At 21.6% G+C, this 17,364-nt stretch overlaps 1 protein-coding gene across 20 annotated transcripts in view; it reads right to left on the reverse strand.

The window, feature by feature from the left end:
• Positions 1-17,364, reverse strand: part of LOC129618456 (uncharacterized) — a 260,920-nt gene that overhangs the window by 237,994 nt on the left and 5,562 nt on the right. The gene's annotated exons all lie outside the window — the stretch shown is intronic.

The following is a 17,364-nucleotide window of genomic DNA, read 5'->3' on the forward strand; positions in this document are numbered from 1 at the left end:
TCTAACGCTATTCAAATGAACAAATTCTACTATTTTTTTTTTAATTTTCAAAACTTTAATTTTTATTAAATTTCTTTCGATAACTCAAAACTACTATATTAAATTTCTAATAGTAGATCCAAAGTAAAAATTTAATTTTTAGTCCGATTTCACGAACAATTCGTATATATTAATTAAATATACTTAGAATAATATTTATTCCAAATAAATCTGACAATTTGAATTTTCATTTTATCTTTTATACTCTGGCACAAAATGTGTTACTATTCGAAATAATACTTTATTAAATTATTTCAGTTTCTCAATGAAATAGAAAAAACTGAATTTCAATATTGTTAACAATGATCATATTTACATCAACTACTCGTATATGCCCAACATAAAAACACATTGAATCGCATTTTCATGTATTTTAGAATGAGAAGCTCATAAAAATCTTAAATATACTTTAAATGCTATATACTACATTTTCAATTGCTATTCATTAATCCAAAATTATTCATTTAAAATTTAAGAAAAAAAAAAAAAAACAAAACCAAACAACATTCATTATTAATTTTCGTTCACATTTATAAAACCACGTATTTCAACATAAATACACAAAATAAAAACAAAAGAAAGCTAAAAATTATAATTCAACAAAAAAATTCCATTTTAAATTCCACAATATTTTTTTATAAAATTTTCAATAAAATTTTGCATACATTTAGGCTTTCAACAAATTTCTCTTCATACCAAACTCAAAATTTTTTCAAATTATATTTTGATATTGTTTTTAGTGCATATTTTTTTTTTCTCTCTCTTATAAAATTTTATCTCTTATTTATTTTCTAAATTCTCTTTGAATTCAAATTAATTGAAATGGTAAAGATAAAAAATAGAATTTTTTTTTAATAAAACATATTTTTTTAATGTCCACGTACATTTTTGAACAATTTAAACGTTTTGTGGTTATCTGTAGATTATGTTATAGCTATAAACGTGTATACTATTAAAGGTGAATAAAACACGTACATGAATATTTTAAATGAAAAATAACAACCAAAACACCCCTGGAAAGCAAAATAAATTCTACTAGCTATATATATACATAACGTAGGTAAAAACTAATAAAATATTGAAATTGAATGCTTAATGAAGTATAGAATGAAATTCTACAGTGAATATATAATGTATTTTTAAAAAAATTTGTTGTATGAGCTCAAAAAAAAAAAACAAATTGGAGCCTAAACGAATATCCTTTGAGGAAAACCTCAACAGAAAATGAAAAATATATAAAAACAAATAAAATATAAATTTAATATTTTTCTACTCCAATACTATATGAAATATATGATACTAACACATATACCAAACACTGACATCCAACAATTTAATATTAAATATATAAGAGGAAAAGAAAAAGAAATAATTATTGTATTTATACAAACAAGATGAACAAGGAAAACAAAAAACAAAAACAAATAATACAAAACTACATTTTTCAATATTCATTTTGCAAAAAAAAAAAAAAAACAGAAAGAATTAAAAACAAGGATAATAACAGAAAAAACAACAACAATAATTTTACAAAATGTAAAAACAAAAAAAAAAACGATAAAACGAAATAATAGTGTGTTATAAAGAAAGAGACAACGACGCGCGGTTACAGAAACAACAGAAAAAAATAATAATAATATCGACTACTAAACTATAGGGTTATTGTCCTTTATATATATACTTAATATACACACATTCATATAAACATACATACAAATAATATTTTCATAACAGTGGTTTTGTTCTATTTTCAAAATGTACGACCATAACCAGCAAGAAAAATGAACACGAAGAGAATAGGAAAAAAAAGCAACCAGAACCGAACTAGAAAAAAAAAGAAACAAATAAAACAGAATAAAAAAATAAAAGAAAATCCCATCAAAATAACGGTATTTCTCTATATCTCTGAATATCCTTTTTTTTATTTATATTTTTTTTGTTCTCTTTTTATTGTTTTCATTTTTTCTCTATCATATAACGTTATTCTTTTCGATTTATTCTTGTTAAATTTGTGCCATACAATCGTTACCTTTATTTTTAGTTCTGTTTTTTATGATTCTATTTTTAATTTTTTTTTATTGTTATACGTTTTTTTTTTTTTTTGTTATTTTTATTCTTGTTTTTTTACATATTTTCTATTTTATTCTCGTGTATAATAGCCTGGCTGTTTGCAAAACAGACTTTTTTTTATTATTTTTACATATTTTTTGTTTTGTTCTCTTCATTTTTCTGTTATATTTTTAGTACAGTTTTAATGGTTTTTTTTTTCTAATATTATAAAATATTGTTATATAAAATCGATGTATTTTTTTTTTTAGTGTAGAGACATGTGTGACGTATAATATTTTAAATATATAATTTTTGAACTCTTGATATTATATTGCCTTCATTTGTTCACTTGCTTGTTTACTTTACCTGTTCTACTCTTTGTCATAATTACATACATTTAGTATGTATGTATAACAGATATAAATAGTTTAAACATATAGTTTTATAATATTATTGAATTTTATATAATAAATTGAATAAAGGTATAAAATTTGAAATAAAAAAATTAAAAAAATAGAATAATAAAAAAATAAATTGAATGGTGCACGAGAAACCATGTTAAAAGTAGATTATATGCATATGTGACTTTGTTTCTTGTCAAAAAAAAAGAATATAAAAAAGTATTTAATATTACGGTATGACAACTTTATCATATCTAATTTGTTAAAAAATAAAATGTAAATACATGTATGAATGTATATACGATACTAAAATGGATTATTTTACGATAAGAGGAACAAGTATATTATGGTCATTAAAAAAAAAACAGAAATAATAAAAAAAAAAACAAAGTGTGCGCCTGAATGTTATGCAATTTTTTCATTTTTATTTTTAAATTATAGGTAAATTTTATTTGTTTTGTTGTAATTCTGAAATTTGTATAGCTAAAGCTGACTATGAATTGAATATTTTATTGTTGAATTTTCGTGTTAGCTACTTGACTATTAAGAATATTGAATGAAAAATTTTGTCAAATTTAATAGATTTACTTTCCAACTGTATTATGCCATAACTATCAAAGACAAAATATTTTTTCATATTTTCTACAAATGTTTTATTTATGTGCATTAGAAGAATGCTCTGTTTTCATGAAATTGTCGTGGTATAGGTAAAATATAAGAGCAAGAAAATATAATTATGTAAATATAATGGAAAAGCTGGTAATTGAGAAAAAAAAAAAATGGCAAGCAATTATTCAAGTAATTAAACGAATATATAAAATTTTAGTTCCAGATTTGAAAAAGAGACACCTAAAAATCTGACAACAGAAAATAGAATTAATTCAATAAAATTAGAATTGACTCAAAATTACAGGTGGAAAAAGATTAATGATTAGAATGAGTGTGTCACAGATGGTTCCCGTAAGTACGTAACACAATTTATTACCCTCTGCACCAAACAATATTATAATGTAATTATATAACATTTATTGTCTTGTATCGTATTTCTGAATTGCAATACATTTACAAAATATACCATCCTCTTAGATTCTTATATAATAAGTTAACAGTTCCCAAGCCTTATTTCGCAAAGATCTAAATTGCAATTATTATTCACAATACTTTTCTATTACAATATTTTAATAAAAATTCGTTATTCTAAAAATAACACTCATCTTCATGTCAAATTATAAGATTTATACTTAAATATACTTAGCTGTCTCATATATAAATTGAGATTTAAATATATTTTCTCACATATAGAAATGTTGACGCGAAAAAAAAAAAAAAAACAAATCTCTTCAGAAAATCCTTATATTAAGAAGCGATTATAATATAAAATTGTTGTAATTTCTATATTAATAATGAAATGAGATTTTCACAAATCGTATAAGAGTATATACGTACACATACACATACATATACAAATAATAAGTACGTAATATTTTATTTTTTTTTATAAACGCATATGTAAATATACAATATGTTTGTGGGTATGTTATAATTCTATTTATAAAATAATTATGCATAAATACGTTCTCCAAGAGTGCAATAAAAAAATAAAAGCATTTTAAAAAAAAATTTTTTTTATTTTTCAAAAAGGATTCATCTTCTTTCATATAGAAAAAAAAATATAAAATTACTCTTAAGTATTGGTAAGGACATAAAAAGTATTTTGTAATATTGTACGAGTACAAGATTATTGTATTGTTATTATTTTATTTTTTTATTTTTATTTTTATTTCATTTTTGTTAAATAACAATTTATTTATGTAATTTTATAATAAACTGTTGGATATAAATAAAAAATAAATTTGCGAAGCAAGAGAAAAGAGATTCTCTTATATATTATGAAATTTTTAATTTATATTTATACCACATTATAACATATTAAAATTATATGAATGTATACAGGGTGTTTCGTATAAAGCGGTAAATAATTTTAGGGCTGATTCTTTAATTAATTTCCAGCAAAAAATTGTACGGATTGTGGTGGGAAAAATGCAAATATACTCATTTTTAAGCAAGTTGAGAAGAAAAGGTACCAAATTGTTCCTTTATATAAATAAATCCTTATAATTTCGGAACTATGCGACAAAGAGTAATTATCGTAGGCTTGTTTTACAGACAATTGATTGATCTTTATTTTCGATCTTACAACCAATTTGATTTTGGGCCAAAGTTTTCGAGATAAACCTAGTCAAAATCAAAATTTTAATTTTTTTTTATTTTATCTAAAAGTTCGAAATTTCTGGAAAATTTCTGTTATATCTTTTTACGATTCGCTATAATGACAGTTAAAAGTTAGTCAATATAACATTTTCCTCTTTCTCTCATAGCTTTTCCAATAAAACTTGTTAAATATATTCAAAAACATGCGAAAAATGCATATTTCATATTATTCACGTATTCAGAGAATCATTCCTGAAATTATTTGTCACTCTATGCAAAACACCCTGTATATAAGTGAAATTAATATAATATACTATTATTCAGATAGAATTACATTGATATTTTATACACAATTATAACGAATGATAAAAATAAAATTTAAAATATGAAAATTTTAAATATTTTAATTGCTTTAAATTAAATTTACATACTAAATAAATTTTGAATGTAAATAACTAGTGTATTTAAATATAGAAATTTTATTGTTAGGACATTTTGTTAATTTACGAAGAAATTAAAAATGAAATTCAAAGAAAGGATTAAAGTAAATACAATTACAAATGTTTACATTAATTTTTACTATTAATAGTCCTTGCAGTGTATAATAAGAAATATTTTATATAATTTTAATTTATTATATTCGAAATATTTAATTAATAAATAGTTTTTCAAATAAATATAATTAATAAATGTTTATATTGTAGTTTTAATATTCTAAATTTATAGAAAATTAAGAAATTATTTAATAATTTTTAAATATTCAATAATAATAATTGTTTATTAAAATAATTTAGAAAAATAAATTTAATACAATGGAAATTGCTTAATATAGATTACAAAAATTTCAAAAATTTGATCAAACTTCTATAAAATATTGTCTACAACAGGTAAGAATTTAGACCCATTTTTAAATTTCGTTAAGATAGGAGACATAAATTATTCAATTTAATTCAAAAGTCTTAATAGTTCATTAGAATTGCAAAAAGGAATGTTACTTATAAATTTCAGCAAACTATTCTAAATTATTATATAAAAAAATGCTGAAAAATATACAATTTGGCCTAAATATCTAGCTACAAAATAAGAATGATTTATAAAAAATAATAGACATACTTTTAGTAAGACATTCCTTTAAAAATATGACCTAATTTTGCTTTCGGCAATTTATGAGTAAAATAATTTACTAGTGTTTTTTCTTAAATTTTCAACACATTTTTGTATGAAAATGACTAGACAGTAATTTAAATAGAACAGTAGCTTTCTATTGACTCGCCGTAAAGTAGTCGCATACATTTAGTTTTCAGCTGTTATTATTTGTCTTTCCCTTTTCTTTCCATTTATATTTGTAAATGATGACGATTTTAGTAATAGTAACTGATAGCTACGTTTGTTGGCTCCATTTTCACAACAAAGTGTAATTTTAATTCGGCCTCATATTAAACGAAATATTCATTGTTTCAATTCAATTTATAATAAAATCCTATATATGATCTAAAATTTTCAATTATTAGCAAATTTATAAGAAGTATGACTGCAATTTTAAATTATTATTTTTATTTTTGTACTGTCACTCCAGAATATTATTTCCTTTAAAATTAGGTCTATCTACTACACTTATATATAAACCATATATTCCGTGATTTATTAGAGTTGATATTCTATTGCAATTTCTTTAATATGATGCACTTTTTATACCTTTTTTTTTTTAAAAATGTAAAAATTCAGGACTATATAGAGAATAAGGGAAAAATAATCATAAGAATCAGACGACTTTAAATAGCATAAATGTATGTATTTTGTTGAGAAAGCAAAAAAGAAAAAAAAAATAATGAAATTAAAATTTACGAACAATGCTTTATACTACATTGCATTTAAAAATTACACTAACACAAATATATATTCATTCCCAAATACACAAATACATGCATACACAATATGCATATACTTATTAATTCATATAATAATTTTCTGGTTGGTTTCTGGTATATATACGCTTTAATATTATAGAAAAAAAGTATGGGAAAATATGAAAGAAATCCTTGGCAACATTTTTTCAAAAGCCTATTGAATATGAAAAATGTTTTTGGGTCAAAAGGTTAGAGTAGGTTACGTTTCTGTTCTTTGTTATTCAGTTTTGTTTTTTTTTTTTTTTTGTAAGATTTTTTATTATTTTGTTCGTTTCTTTTTTTTTTTTTGCTACTTGGGTTATACTTTTCAACTCTTCCCTTTTGGACTTATTGTATTTTTTTTTTTGTTGTTTTTTTTTTTATTAAATTTTTTCTTCTTATTTGGTTTTTGTTAGTAATTCGAGAATATGGGAAATGCGAAATAATAATAACAATAATAATAATAAAAAGAAAAAAAGGATATTTTTTTGTTCCTTTTTAATGTTCATAGGACTAGAAACGGCATTCTGTCTGTGATTTTTATTATTCTTTTTTTTTTTTTTTTAAATTATTTCTTTTCCTTTTCTATTTAAAATTTTTTTTTTTATATTATATTTGATTTGGAGTTTTAAATTGGTATATGTGTGTGTACCAAATTAAGTATATACCAGAAATGAATCTATATTTGTATATATGCTAATATTTATAGCCCATATATTTATACCATTGTATATTTTATTGGTTTAACGACATTATATACTTCTGTAATTGTAGTTGTGTTATTTATAGAGTAAAAATTTTCCTGAATGCAATTTTACAAGCTTAACATATTTAATTCAAAAAAGTATTTCAAATTTTATATTTCAAAATTATATATGTATATATGTATAACTTCTGATATATAACATTGAATGTGTATAAAAAGCATTCATTTATATTTTTTTTTTATTTTTGAGTACACAAGGATGACATAAAGAAATTTTCAGTTTACATTATACATTCATGTTAAATACATATAGAAAATTAATGGTATTTTCTTGTATTTTAAAAGATTTTCATTGCATATTGCATATAAGATTTTAAGATCGGGTTGAATGAATTTTAAAGAATTGAAAAACTTATACAATTTTTTTTTATGAACATTTAAGAAAACCTATATTAATTATGTATATGTATATATAAAAGAATGTAATCCATTGAGAATTTTATTTCAAAGTTGATATTTTCTAAAAGGATAATATGAACTTGTATATATACATAATAATAATAATAATATGGGTATAGAATATTTTTAAGCTTTAGAGTATAATTATAATTGTCAGAGACTTTTAAATATTAAAACTGTTCGCATTCTAAAGTAAAATATTAAAATATTTTTAAATAATTAAATAGTATTTTCGATATATAAAAGAATGTTCTAGACTCTAAATTTATTCTTTAAAATGAGGCAAAAGTAGAAAAAAATTATGAATATTTAAAAAAAAAACTCGAAATTATTATGGATCATCACCTAGCTACAAAAAATATTAATTATTAACTTTTAATTAAAATTAGAAAATATTCCTTAAATTTTGTATAGAATTGCAATATAAAGTGGAAAAGATATAAAAGTGTTTTCCAAAAATTTCTTAATGAATTAGAATTCAAAAAGGCAAAATCAAAAATCATTACATTTATAATGAAAAAAAAATTCACTGCTACGGGTTATTTCAAAAATGTTAAGTTTATATACATAAAATAATGCTTTGCATTTACCGATTAGAGAGTATAGACTTTATTCTCTACAATTTAAAATATTTTTAATAATTACGAAGTAGAAAATCGTTTATAAGGAAGATACAAAGAAAATTCTGTCATAATACGAAAAATTTCATTAAGAGCTCGGGAACAGGGAATTTTTTCTTATTTTACTTTGATTTCATATTGAATTTTAAATTAATTTGAAAATTTACATTTTACAAATTAGGGACGGCTCTATGAACATTTTGTTTATTTAATAATTTTATATTGTTAGTATTCTGTTATATTAGATAAATTAATTAAATTATTCGTCACATGCTATTCTTCATTTCTTCAAAATATTCAATTTTATTTAATATATGATTATTAATTGTATTTTAATAGAATATTCTAATAATATTTTAATTTTATTTTAAAGCAAATATTTCGAAATTAAATATTTTTTTTCTAAATTATTTTACTTTTATATATTTCAACTAGTTTTTGGGTTTTGTGTGGCAATATTTAATATCGTTCTTAAATTGAGAAAAATATCACACAAAATTTAATAATAAATTAGAAATAGCTATAACTTAAGTTTTATTTCATAATTAATAAAATAGTTACTTATAATCACCAATAATTTTCATGTTATCCCGAACAATATTTATGATTTTTTTTTTTAAATTTTCATTTGTACAATTAAAATTTCTTTTATTTATTAAACCGCAATTTAATTAGCCAAAATATTAATATAAAATTGATTTAGAGTATTTTGTAATAAGGAATGATTTCAAATCTTAAACACTATCTTATGTAAAAATTATAAATTTGAAGTGAATTTCCATTAACTATAATATTAGCCTGTAATAAGAAAGAAAGGACACCAGACATAAGACACACGAAAGTAATTTGTTACAACAAAAGAAAGCTTTTTTTTTTTTTTTGCAAAATAAGGAGAAAATTCAAGTAAACATTATAAATTATAAGCGGCCGCAAAATCCAAACAAAAGAACTTGATGATAACAGAAAAATTTAAATGGAAAAAAAAAAAAATTATAATAAAAATTTTTATTCTTCATTAAATAAATTTCTTGAATAGTTCTGTTTCTCTCTTTTTCTCAAAAGCTTTTCTGAAATCAACCTTAATATCCCGAGAACAAATAATATATACGTATAAAATATTAAATGGAAAATTTTCTTTCCAAAAAAAAACCACTCATAAAAAAAATTTAATTGCCCCCACAAATTGTAAATTGTCTTCACAATTTATATGATTGCACTTAACATTTTCAATGTTATAATTTGATATTTTATGCAATTGAAATTATTATTATCCTTAGCAGAAACAAAAGGAACCATTCAGTACGCCGAACAATATTTTTGTCATTATTGCCGCCATGCAATTTTACCATTCATGGAAATTTTACCAGGCCAATTCTTGTGCTTTATAATAATAATTTTCGCCTTTATAATATAGCGCATTTAATAGTCCTTTAATTTGTCTTGGTCCAATGAGAATTAAAATAAATGTGTACATTAGATAAATTATTTAAGATGCTTGAATTGCTATTTCTTGATATACAAATGGGCCACTATAAGAATATAATTTTGTTCTTATAATTATTATTATTCTTTTAAAATGGGCTTGTATCAAGCATGAGTAATATGGTACAAATAATTGAAAAAATATGCAACTCAAACCAATTTTTTATTAAATAGTAAGTGGAATATATTCGTACATAAGGTCTAGTACAGTATAATGTCTTATTTCATGTTTTAAAATGTAAGAGTAATAATTGAAAGGAACTCGAATAAATCAATACCAATAATCTTTACCATATTTTTTTCAATCATCAAAAAATGTGTGATAAAATTTTTTTTTGCATAATTTCAGAATTTTATTAAATGAAACCAAATATATAGTATGTGGGTATATTACACACGCCTTACTCATCATACCTCCCATCCGCCCTCCTTTAACCACTTTTCAATTCATCCATTAAAATCAAAAGAAAAAACAAAAAAAAAAAATATTTATGATAAAAATGTTATACTCCGAGTATATGGAATATGGTAAGAAAAACAAAAATATCCTGATAAAAATTATAAGGATATTAAAATATCTACATACAAATACTTATATACAAGCTATATGTATACATATTTTATACATATGTTTACATTAAAATAAAAGAAATAATAATAAAAATGGAATTTCTATAGAAAAGTAAATTGCAGCTTTTATGTTTTGAGCAAAAAGCATAAATTGAGAATAATGAGAGCTTTTTTTTTTCTCAACATAAATTTCTCCATTTTCCTCATATTTATAATAACACTACATATAAGTTTTAGTGATTTTATTCAAAGGGTATACAAAATATTCTGTGTATATTATAGAAACATATTGTATACACACAGAAAAAACAAAAAATATTAAACGAATACACTTAAAAAAAAGTTTAATGGAAAATTTTATTTTTTTTAAATTTCCTACTTTTTTTATGTTCATTTCGCTAATATTTAACACTTTTTCGTTCTCCTCTTACTAATTCCTATAGACAGCAGTCATAAACTAAAATTTTGTATTTAATTTTTAAAACAAATGAAAAATAAAATTTTATTTTTGAAACTCTGAAATTTTTTTCTTTTCTTTTCTTTTTTGGTTGGCTCTTAACAACGCCTAAAAGATATGCTTTCACTTAAGTTTATTATCATAAATTTTATATGTATGTAGAAATATGTGGGCAGTTAAATTCATGTATGTGTATACATGTATGTATTTTTGTGTATATATATTTTTTTGATAGTTTGTCTAGATTTTTAATTATCCTTTAAATGTATAAATAATTTTTTTTTTTTGTTTAAATTTCTTTCGTCTTTTCAAAAATTCAAAAAAAAAAAAAATTTTTTTAAAAAAGACGAAGAAAAATTAATTTTTTCTCTGTGTTGGAAAAAAAATTCTTAATTTTCAAATTTTTTTCTAAATATTTTATTGTTGGTTTTTTGTTACTCGTATCCCTAAAGATTTTTTATTAAAGTTTTCAATATTTTTAGTAATATTTGAATTTAGAGCGAAATGGAGAAAAAAAAAATGGTTACTTGTTAATTTTTTATTTTATATTTTTTTTTTCTCTCTTATTACTTTCGTATTTATTTTGTTTTCCTTTCTGATATTAAAAAAAATTCCTTTAATTTTATTGTTGTTGTTTTTTATGTTTTTTTTCCGCACTTTTTTTTTCTGTATTAAATTTCGGTATTCTTTTTATTACTTAAAAATTTTGCATACTTTTCTCTTTAAATTTAAATTTAATTAAATTTATTTTTTTGTAATTTGCATTTAAAATATAAAAAGAAAATTGTTTTCTTTTCTTTAATAATGTTTATTTTTCCCACTTTTTATTTAATAAAAAAAAAAATATGTATAATATTTTTATTTATTTTTCTTTTTTTAGAAAAAAGGTCCGCGGACAGTTAACCGACCGACTCGTTTTAGAAATTGCGAATGAAAAAATTTTCCTAAAATTAAGAAAAACTTTTTTGTGTGTTTTTTTTTTCAAAAACAAGTTTCCGCCCAAAGAAGCTTTTATTCGTTTGGTATTTGAGAGAAAAAAATGAAAAAAAAAGCTTTCCTCTCATTTATAATACGGATAGTTAGATATGCTCTCCTTGTAAAAGAAATTTCTCTCAATAATTTTTTTTTTCTTTTTTACTATATTTCTTTAACATTTTATACAAGTTTTGACATTTTTTATCAAACTCGAAAAAATTTGTGATTTTTTTTTTGAAATCTGTTGAAAATAAAGTGTCAAAACTAAATACATAAGTGTGATTTGACAAGTAATGGTGTCTGAAGTTCCGACATAAAATTAATTTAATTTTGATAGTGCTTGACGAATTTTTGTGATTACACAATAGAACTACTTCTTTTAAGTGGTGGCTGTTTTAAATTAGAAAAACTTAATACTCACTAGTGCCTCTCAAAAAAGTAGTTGGTTGTCTAATTACAAAAATTGTGTTGGGTATAACACAAAAAAATACATATAATGTTATTATTTCAAAAATTAAAATGAAATAAATTTTAAGTCAAAGCTAACTTCGTAATAGATTTTCCATTGAAATTTCAAATCGAATATTTTGCTTGAGTTGCGTGCAGTAACACTAAAATATTGTATTATTTAGTGTAGTAATAATACTCCCTGAATAGAAAATTTACTGAATACCACATTTATAGGCCGGGATTTTGTCAAACCTTTTGTATAAGATTTGCTCAGCTTAACAGCTTATAAGAAATTGGAGATAAAATCAAATATTTCAAGTTTTGAGTAAACAAATTCAAATATTTCATTTAATTTTCATAATATCTCTGTAAAAAATAATATTGTGTATTTAGCAGCGCCAAATTTTCAGGTTCTAAATGTCTTCTTTTCAGAATCCGTTTCTTTGCACAAATTACCGTAGCCATTCAGAGGTCGACCAAAAAAAAAATCAAAAAATGAGTAAAATTTTTTAATCATTGAAAGGACGCTATTTATTCTTTTGCATTGTAATTTTATGTTACAAAGCTATTGACATTTCTATGATTTTACATACTGAGCAGGCGCTAAGTTTTGTTTATTTTTTGCAATTTTTCTACACTAAATTTTTTTCCTTTTTAAAAAAGTAAGTAATAAATTTTTTGTCTGTATAAGAATTTTTTTGTTTGCCCATAATACCAATATTATAGTTAATAAGAAAAGCTTTTATTTAATTTTAAAAAATTACTTGAGAGAAAAAGTAATAAAGCTTTCATTTATTCTTTTGTTCCTCTCTTACTCTCTTTTGTGTATATTTAAATAATTCTCTTTCCCTTATAATATTTTATTACCAAAATTTTCCTTTTTTTGCATAAATTTCATCTTTTATCACATAAATTTTATTTGTAAAAAACAAAAAGAAAAGCTCTTAAACTTTTTTATTTACTTTTAATTACAAATACATAAAAAAGAAATTGAAAGGAATAAAAAAGAAAACTGGACCTATCTACAATATTTATTGAGAAGGCTATCAAAAACAAAAGTAAGAAAAATAAGAAAATAAAATTTATGAAAATATGTTTTCATTAAAAATGTACCGTTATCATAAACATAAATTTTCCTCTTTTTTTTTTTTTATTAGCTAAAATGTTTGTGTGTGCGTATGCAAGATTTTCCATTTTTCATATTATATTTTTCTTTTTTTTATTATTATTATAATTTTGTTGTTGTTGGGTTTTTATAGTTTTAATGTATAGCCAACCAACCGGCAAATATGAGGGGGAATATATATATACATATATATATATATATTTTATATTTTGTTTCTCTTCTTCTTTTTATTACTCTTATTGGATTTTTATGTTTTATTGAAGTCATTTCCTTCCACCCTTTCAATTCTACCAATATGTATATACTTTTATATTATGTATACCTACAATTGTATATTTGAAATATACACATTCATTATATACATATACATATACTATAATTACATATATAATAATATTGTACTGTTATACAAGTGAATATGTAATAAAATCAACTGTGTGTATGAATGTATTTGAAAATATAAACCCCCGTGTATATAAAGAAAATATCAAGAAAACAAAAAAAAAAAAAGAATCGAAAAATATAAAAAATTAAAAACCATTCACCTTTTTTTTTTTTTTAGAAAAGAAAAACAATAAAAAGCAAAATTAAAATATAAAAGAAATAATATTCTTCGGAGTCCTGTTTTCATAATTTCATACATCGAAGGTATTCCACAATACACAAACTATGTAAGAATGTAAAAATATTCAATAATACAATAAAATGCACAATATGTATGTTTGTATGTATATGTAAATATATTCACGGTAGACCTAAAAATACTAACAGTTTATCTAAATTTAAAACATGTACAAAGAAAGACTATGAAATTTTGTTTCTATTCTAAAATTTTTGGAAACTAGTAGTATAATAATATTCATAGGTGTTATACACCGCAGACTTATGGTATTTGATATATTGGCATATACATTAATTATATATTTTAATATATTTATATATAATATAATTTGTGTATGTGTTTAGGAAGCCACAATATATTAATTTTTGATATTTTATATGATATTTTAGAAAGAATGAACATATAAGGATGGAATTATTGTACACATATTGTGGATGCACATACACTTATGTAGGGTTACATTTTTATGGGAGTTTTAGATTTCAATGATCTGTTTAAGAAATGTAATTAAAATTGGAATTTCTACAATACAAAATTTTTTCAGATTCTATTGAATCTTAAGGAATTTTTACAATATAAATAAAATGAAAATTTACAAATTATGCACGAATAAATTTCCTTGCAGTCCAGTATGGTCTTTAATGGGTTAGGTAAATTTTTAAAAAATATAATTTGGAATGGAAAATCTCGTGTTTCTAAAAGAAAATTTTGATTCCATAATAAAAATTCAATTTTAAAATTTTTCCTTTGATTCCCTTTCCTTGTTTTGTTCCAAAATTTATATTTCACTTTTATAACATAATGTGGCACATATGGCTTTATTGGTTGTATAATATTAAGCTCAGCAAAGCATTGTGTTCATATACTCAACAAGATGCATTTTTTTTTTAAATCATTTAAAATTAAGAACTGCAGGGTTTTGAAAAAAATCATACATTTAAATTTTCTTGCATTTAATTCCCAAAATGTATTCTAATTTGTTAACTAATTCAATTCCTACAATTTCTAAATATTTAAGGGGTAATACTTTTTCTCTTCACCCTACATATATATAATTTATAAATTAATTTAATAATAAATTATTATTATAAAAATTTCATATATCATTATTAGAGTGACGTGAATAATGTCCTTGTATCTATTTATACATATAAAGTGAGGAAGCATTATACTTCACACATGTACTCTTGTTATATAATTTTAATATATTTAAAAAAAAAATGTTCATAATGAAGTCATAAAAAGTGTTAAGTTTTTTTAATATAAAAAGGTCATTAAAATCTTATTTCGAAAAGATTAAAAAGAAAAATAAAAAAAATTTATTTTATTTTTTTTTTTTTTTTAATGAGAAAATCTTTTGATTTTAAGTAAACCATAAGGAATTTAAAAATTAAAAATAAAAAAATAAAAAATTTATAAAATGTATTCTTTGTATACTTGATTTTTATTTTTTATTTTTCTCCCCATAATTTAAAATAAAAATATTCAACTTTTTATTAAAAGAAATTCTATAGTCTACTTTACATACATATACTCCAAAAACCGAAAAATAAAAAAAATACAAAATTAAAATGTCCTTATCTATTAATTCTGCATTTTTACACTATACAAAAAATATGCGTACATACATACATACATTCATAATTTTTACATTAAATCTATTATACAGAATAATATGACGTCAATGTGATGACATTAAATATTAAAATGCATTTACATCCCTTCTGATTATTCTCTTTCGTTTCTATTGAATGTATACCATACCAATGTATAAGTATAAATTTTCAAACACACACATGCAAACACACACATAGTAATGTTTAGTATAACAGAAAGTATAAAAGTAATTTTAAAATTCCAGATAATTTTATTTTTTTTTTTTGTAAAGGATCAAAGATAAAAGCAGAGTAAATGCACATACTTATGTATACGTATAGGTAAATAAAAATATCCTTGTAATTTTTTTTTTTTGAATTTAAATTAAAATACAAAAATATTGTGTTATATAAGGTGTAACAAATTGTTATATGGTGAAAAAATATAGTGTGTTAAAATTAAATGAGAGTAATAGAAAAAAGGAAATTTTAAAAAATTTTTATATTTAATTTGCATGCATGCGTTTTGTTAGAGAACCAAATTTTCCAATTGAAAAAAAGAAGAAGGAAAAAAAAATATTTCTTTAGAATTTCAAAATTATATTAAGATTATTTTACATGCGTATATGTACATTGATTGGTGTATAATCATCAAGTTAATCATAAAAGATATGAGTAAATGACCCTCTTTTTATATTTCTCTTTTTTCTTTTTATTATCACATTATGGTTAATAATATAACAGATAAAAGTGTTGAAAATTTCATAATATTATTAATAATAAAAAATTTAATTGGACAAGATCAAAGGAAATGTTTAATGTTACTGTTATTAACCCTACACATTTTTCATAATAAAATTTCTCTCTCTCTCTCTCTCTCTTTCTTTTCTCACAGAGAATTTATATGATTTTACGGTATGATAGTATAGACAAAATTCCGTTTATTTTATTTTTATTTTGTTGCTTATTTTATAATTTTACATGTATATAAAATTAACGTTTCACTGTTACGTCATTGTAATTATTGTGATATGGGAATTAGTGAAAAAGCTTTTTTTATAATATATACGTAAATTTTTTAAATAAATACAATAACACTCGAAGGAATAAAATATTTTTCGCGTTGGATTCTTAAATATTTTAGAGATTATATTGAGATAAAAGATGTAGGTGCATGTAATTGAGACATATGTAGGTAGGTTCATATAATTATATATACTTTTATTATATTGCGATATACGTAAGCATTACCAATATATTGTGTATTAAGTATATATTATATAGCAATAAATTTTTAACAAAATAATTAAATTGGTTTGGTCCTGTAAAAATTTTTATGTCAACGTATATACAGGTTGATTCACCGAAAATTTGGGAAAATTTCAATTTTACTCATTTTCGAACCTCTACCCGGTGGTATATGGTTCCTAACTTGTCAGTGAATCACTCTGTATATATAACAATAAATTTTATATGTACATATTATTAAAATAATTATTTTATTTACTTTAATTATTATTTCAACATGTTTGAATTTTTTTATCACTTCTCTCAATTGAGATACTATCACCTCTATCAGTTATTGTGATTTACTATATATGAGCTATAGGCTACAGAACAGAATTTAGTTTACGCATACAAAGGTGTAGCTGTAGCGAAAATTAAAAAGTGATTTTTGTTTTAAAATTATTAATAATTACTTTAAGTACATTTTAT

The sequence above is a fragment of the Condylostylus longicornis genome, unplaced genomic scaffold (genome assembly GCF_029603195.1).
Source record: "Condylostylus longicornis isolate FDR11 unplaced genomic scaffold, ASM2960319v2 ptg000006l, whole genome shotgun sequence".
NCBI lineage: Eukaryota > Metazoa > Arthropoda > Insecta > Diptera > Dolichopodidae > Condylostylus > Condylostylus longicornis.